This window comes from Hevea brasiliensis, chromosome 7 (genome assembly GCF_030052815.1).
Source record: "Hevea brasiliensis isolate MT/VB/25A 57/8 chromosome 7, ASM3005281v1, whole genome shotgun sequence".
NCBI lineage: Eukaryota > Viridiplantae > Streptophyta > Magnoliopsida > Malpighiales > Euphorbiaceae > Hevea > Hevea brasiliensis.
The window spans coordinates 70,928,099-70,934,677 of record NC_079499.1 but is presented as its reverse complement, the minus strand read 5'-3'; positions in this window follow the sequence as shown (position 1 = coordinate 70,934,677).

Sequence of the window (6,579 nt, the reverse complement as noted above, 5' to 3'; positions counted from 1 at the left end):
ACACCGTAAGCATGCACCGGTCACTCGCCAACAATCCCCCTTATGCCACTTCTGACAGTACAGACAGGCAGAAGATGCTGGGGCTAGTCCCCTAAACATCGTCCCTGGAGAGCTGCCCACTGATGGTGTGGACTGGCCTCTCCTAGGTGTGAACTATGGTTTGGGCCCCTGAGACTGACCCTGACCCTGACCCTGACACTGTGGTGGTCCTGAACTCTGAGCAGGAGGACCCTTACTCTTCTTACTGGGAGCAGAAAATGTACGGGACTGACCTAGACCCCTCTTCTACTGTCTTTCCCTTCTATTTTGTTCATTTATTCGGACCCTTTCCACTTTTGATGCAGCATCTACTAGCTTAGCAAAATCTGTGATTTCCAATGCCGTGATCATGACTTTGATATTATCATTAAGTCCTTCTTCAAACCTTCTGCACCTCTCTACCTCTGTAGGGACTATCTCCCTCCCATATCTGCTCAGTCTGACAAACTCACACTCATACTCAACCACTGACAATTGCCTCTGTCTCAGACTGATAAACTCTCTTTTTCGCTCTTCTAAATACACTTTGCTAACATATTTCTTCCTGAACTCTGTGAGAAAGAATTCCTAAGTGATCCGTTCCAGTTGCACCTCACTGGTTACTGTGTCCCACCACTGATATGCATCATCCTCGGTAGGGACACAAGACCCTCCGCATTCTCGGGGTGCGCTTAAGTCGTTTCAAAGACTCGATGGTTCTATCCAACCATTTTTCTGCTGTCATGGGATCATCCTCCCTCTTCCCAAAGAAGTCCACAACCCCATGTTTCTACAGTTTCTCTAGATGGAACTTCTGTGGTGCTGGTGGAGGTTGTGGCTGTGGTTGTGGTGGTGGAATTGCCCCCATCATTTGCCAATAGAATTTAGTCATTTTCAGAAATAGAGCAAACTGAGATTGGGCAGGTGCCTCAGCTGCTGGTGGAGCAGATTCTCCCCTGCCCCCAAATTCAGCCCTAAGAGAAGCACGACTCTCCACCTCTTCATCAACTGCTCTTTGCAAAGCAGGATCCATATCCTATTCAAAATAAGAAAACAAATAGATCTGCATCAGTGTCACCTCAACACTTACAAATGCAATGTAATGGTATGCACTCTATCTAGGCCCAGAAACGCCTAAACTGATGCTCTGATACCACTAAATGTAACACCTCTTACCCGTCTACAGTGTAGCCGAGCAAGTTATGCCACTCAGTGTGCCGGAGCACCAATTCATATTTTAATTGCAATTTATCCCTTTTAATTCATTTATTTATAATTTTTTGGTATATCTAAATTTTTCCAAAATTTTTATAGTAAAACTAAATTTTTTCAAAATTTTTATAGAAAATCTGGCAGAGTGCCGGCTGCAAATTGGAAAAACAGTTCTTTTAAACCTGTTTAAAAACACTTCCAATATAATTTCCAAATCCAAACTCCATTATACACATTTCAAATCAATCTCAAAATCTCAATCTTAAATCACAACATTATTTTTAGAATTTTTTTCTTTTCACTTCATTACTGGAAGCACATTCATAAATATGTCTCAACATAATATACAGAAAATTTCAATAATATGAAATTTCATATATTTACATCATCAAATATTTTCAAGAGTTTATAGTTACATTCCCAGAACTAATATCAAATACAAAATGCAAAATGCTACCCCAAAGTCCTAATGTCCTACCATGTGCACTACAGATGTGAGGTGACTCTAGACTCCGGATGCAAATCTGAAGGCTCACCCGGTCTGATGTCTGTTGGGCTCCCTAGCTAGGTCTCCAGTACCTGCGCATGGCAGAAGCGACGCGCTAAGCAATTCTGCTTAGTGGTGATAATGAAAAATAAAATAAAATAAAGATAAGCAGGCAAAATGTATGTTTACATTTTTTGGTAGACTTAATTTCTGATATTATTTGCAGTATTATTCGATTTAAAATTTTTTATAAGTTTTATTATCATTGCCCGAGTAAACCATAATAGTCGATTGGACTGGATAAATGGGTAAACTGGCACTGGGTACTAAGTACCTTAGACCATCACACCATCAGTCACATTGTGTCTCCCGGTGTGCAACAGAACAGCTAATAAGCTGTAATAATTATCAGGGTTAAAACCCAAGTATATCAACTCAAATAACATAGCCAAAGGATATTATGTCACAGAATGGCATGGAAAGCCATGAAACACAGAATGGCGTGAAGCCATATGCAGTACTCAGAACCCTATTGGCATGCCAACCTATCGAAACCAATCTTACTAGGTATACTAGGGCATTTTACACTTTTAAGTTTCATAATTTTTGAAATTTAAGTTTTAGTGTTACTATTCCATTCATTAGTCAATAAAAATGTTGACTTTTGCATAGGCAATAGGTACATCGGTTTTAATATTCCCAACATACCACATTTTTCATTTTACATTTGTTGGTATTGATTGCCAATACCATTTCTTAACTTAATGTTAATTGGACAGAATTTTCAATTTTCATGCTTTGTTTTTACTGTTCCATTAGTCATTTTTGCTGTGGGAATTTGGCAAAATAATCAACATGAAAGTTGTTCCTTATCTTGTCTAGTTGCATTTCCTTTTTTGAATCACTCCATTTGGAGTTTTGTAGCTCAAGTTATGGCCCAAAAACCACAACTGGCCGAACTGAAATTTTTCCAGAATTTCTGGACTGACCAAATCTGTAGTGTTAGGAATAGTGAATGCAACTCACTTTTTGAATATGTTCTGGTCATAATTTTTGTTAGGTTTCTTCATGAAAGTTGTTGGTCTATATCTCAGCTTGTTGCTAATAAAATTTTAGGTTAATTGGACCTTTCTACACTGAGTTATGGTAAAATGTCCAAATACTGTTCATTTGGTCATTTTGCCCAGGTAGAATGTAGGTCACCCGGATTAGGGCAAGCTTTTGGTCTACTTGGTTTTGTTTTATGGGTATGGTTTCTTCACCAAAGTTGTGCCATTATGTGTCTAGTTTCATATCCAATTGGCCTTGTACCAATTGAACCTCTACAATTCAAGTTATTGCTGTCCAAACCTGCTGGACTCATGCCCAGTCCTACAGGTCACCAAGGGTAGCCACACCAAACTCCAATCCCACTACACAATTCACTTCATTTTTTATTTAAACAGAACCAAATGGTCACTAATTGAACATTAAAAGCTACTTTCATCATCACATGACCAAAGTCTCATTTTTCACCATAAACCCTAACTCACACATTACAATTCATGCATTATCATTGCATTTCTTCAATCCACTTACAAGATGCATATCAAGAGCAGCCATACTAGCCTTTTAACTTCATTAAAATCATCATAATCTTGCCTTAACCAATGCTGCTGAAATTATGGGTTGGCATACAAATGGTATTCAACAAATTTTCTTTGTAATTTGCACTCATACATAGTCCTTAACATGAATTTAAGGTGAAAACTAAGGTTAGGTCACTAACCTCTATGGAGTGAAGTTTCCCCACTAGCTAGGATTCTTGTTTTCCTTTTCTTTTTGCTCCCAAAAGAATCACCAAGATGCAAGAACACTTTTTTGTGTTGAGAGTATAGGATTTAGTGGGGTAGAAACTAGGGAGATCAAGCTTTGAAAAGCTTGTTTATGGTTAGCTATGGAGGAGGGTCACGGCAAGGAGAAAATAAGGAAGAAGAAGTTCTGATTTTTTTCATTTTTCTAGCCCATTTAATCTCTTTTAAGTAAAGTTATGCCATGTGTCCACATTGGGTTGGTTGGGAGAATCTTAATGACATCATTATGATGTCATAAGTCCATTCTCTTTCTTTTTCTCTTCTTTTCTTGTCTATTTAATTGCAGTTAAATTTTTAACAACATTTATTCATATTTTATGTTATATAAATTATTATTTAACTGGACAAGTTGGCCAAAAATCATCTCTGAAGATGAAATGACCAAAATGCCCTCCGTTTGGCTTAACGAGCCAAAATTGTCTGTACCGATTGAAAATTTTTTCTATGTATTTTCTTGGCATTCTAATGCCATAAGAACCTCAATGACCCTGCTCTGGAGTCCCAATAATTATTTTATAATTTTTTGCTCGGGTCCAGGGTTGCTAACGGCGTTCACCGTTACTTCCCTTTCGGGTTACCCATCCCTGGTGTTTCGGCTCATTTAACCTTAGTGTATTTGGTTTCTAAAATTTTTTCTTGATTTTTATGAGCATTATTTAGTTTCATTATAACTCCTCACTCTAGTCTATTTACGATTTCAAACATTCTAGCTGCTCGGACCGACATTGGTCACCGAAACAGTAGACTGTACGGACTAGCTAAAGTGAGGATGTTACAATTTTACTCCAACCCCTCTCAACCTTCTAATACTATATTCAACAAACTGCCAAGGCCCTTATCATCATCTCCACTCATCCCTGAAACCCTCAGTTTCAACGAAATTTCCACACATGATAGTAATTACAATAACATAAATTTGGCGGATGTTACAATAAGTTCATAATGAAAATTTATAAAACATTAAAAAATAATATTTTCATAAAAATAAAATTTTACTTATTTTTGTAATTAAAGAAAATAAATCATATATAGTATAAAATAAAAATATATATACACTCAGTGCCCTATTAAATAATAAACATGGCTAATTAGACATAAAAGGGTGAATGTTTGTAGTAATTTACTATTATAGTTAATTGTTCTTGTGACACCCCTTACCCGTCTACAGTGTAGCTGAGCAAGATGTCACACCTTACCCCTTTGTAAGGCATAACATGATCCCGTAGAATACCTAATGAACTACTGAACTTCACCTACTGATAATTCATTAAGTACACTGTAACACCCCCATTTGCATAGCCTGGCAGATCTCACTGTTCCGGTGACCGGTGTCGACCCGAATAATTAAGGGGATTAGAACCACATCTAAGACAACTAGATAACCTATAAATACAAATAATTAGTAATTGCTAATTAGTTAAGTATAAATAAGAAAAACAGAACATAAGAAGTTAAATGAGCCCAGAGTCACAGCGATGGTGACCTTCTAGGGAACGACTGTGAAGTCGATTTAAACTCAAATTTCGAACTGTAAAAAGTGACGCCGCAGTCCTTAGGACCCTTATAAACATAGTAGAAAAGAGAAAATCATGAAAAAGAACTGTTAAGCCAGTCAAATAATTAAGTCAGGGAGCCGAAAGAAATATTGAATTATTTGTAAATTGGGTTAAATCGGCAAGGGGCAGTTTGGTCAATTGACCGCGAGAGCTGACTCCTGACCTAACTATCAAATAAAATCAGAGAAAAGAAAATTTTGGAATCGAGAATTAAATTAAAAAACTAATAGAAAAATAAATAGAAAAAAAAAAGAAAATGAAAAAGTTAAAAAGGTGATGACATCATGCATGATCATGCATGATGCCATAAAAATAATAATTAATATATTTAGTTAATTAGATTTTTGGGTCTTCCATAAGGATAAAAACAAAAAAAAAAAGAAAAGAAAAAAAAAATAAAACAAAAGTCTATCTTCTTCAAGTTAGTCGTCCACCTCTCTTTTCCCTCTCTCCCTCACTAGTCCTCCATGAAAGCTCATTTTTGAGCTTGAAGGAACCACAAATTCAGCCATAGAAGTGTAATCCTCTTAGTTAAACCTTGTTAACCTCACTTGAGAAGAAGATTGATCAAGAAAAAAAAGAAGAAAAGAAGAAGAAAATTGAAGATTGAACATCAAAGTGAGGTTAGTTCTTTTAATTAAAATTTTAGTTAATACATGTGTTCTTAGTTTAAGTGAACTTAGAAATTATGAAAAATGGAAAAGAAAACAATTTTTGGAGGATTATATGTGAATTTCAGCCTGCCTATGTAGGGGTATGTTTTGCATGAGTTTGATTGAGTTAAACATGTTAGGATGCTTGAATGAGTTGAAAGATTGTGTTTATATGCTTTGAATTAGTTAAATGCAATGAATTAGTGTGGTTAGGGTTTGAGACTTAGGATTTAGAGACAAAAAAAGTAAGGAAGTGGTAAATGATGTCTTTGACCTAATGTAAAGTGAAAAATAGTCATTTGTGACCAAATGAGTTGTGTTGGAATGGTTGGAGTTAACACCAAATTCGGAGGGAGTGTGGACATGCTACTGGCAGCATGACCAAGGTCCCTTTGAGGGACCAAAAAATGAAATTTTACAAGTCCAATTGGTATAGGACCAATTGGGAATAAAAATAGACACTAAATGATATAATTTTCATTTAGGAAGCATGCTCAAAAAGTGACCAAAACCTAATGAACAAATTGACCAAAGTTGGAAAATCGCAGTCTACCGTTTACAAACTGACTAAATGAACAGTATTTGTTCATTTGGTCATAACTTGAGCTAGGAAGGTCTAAATGACCTGACATTTTACCAGTGGTTAGAGGAGATATAGACCTAAAATTTTCATGAAGAACACAAACCCAAATTCTGCCAGCAACCAAATCATTTGGCCACCCCAAGTTGGTGACCCAAAACTGTCAGCACTAAAAATTGCCCAGAATTTTGGGTTCTGTCCAATCCGGCAGCCATGGTTC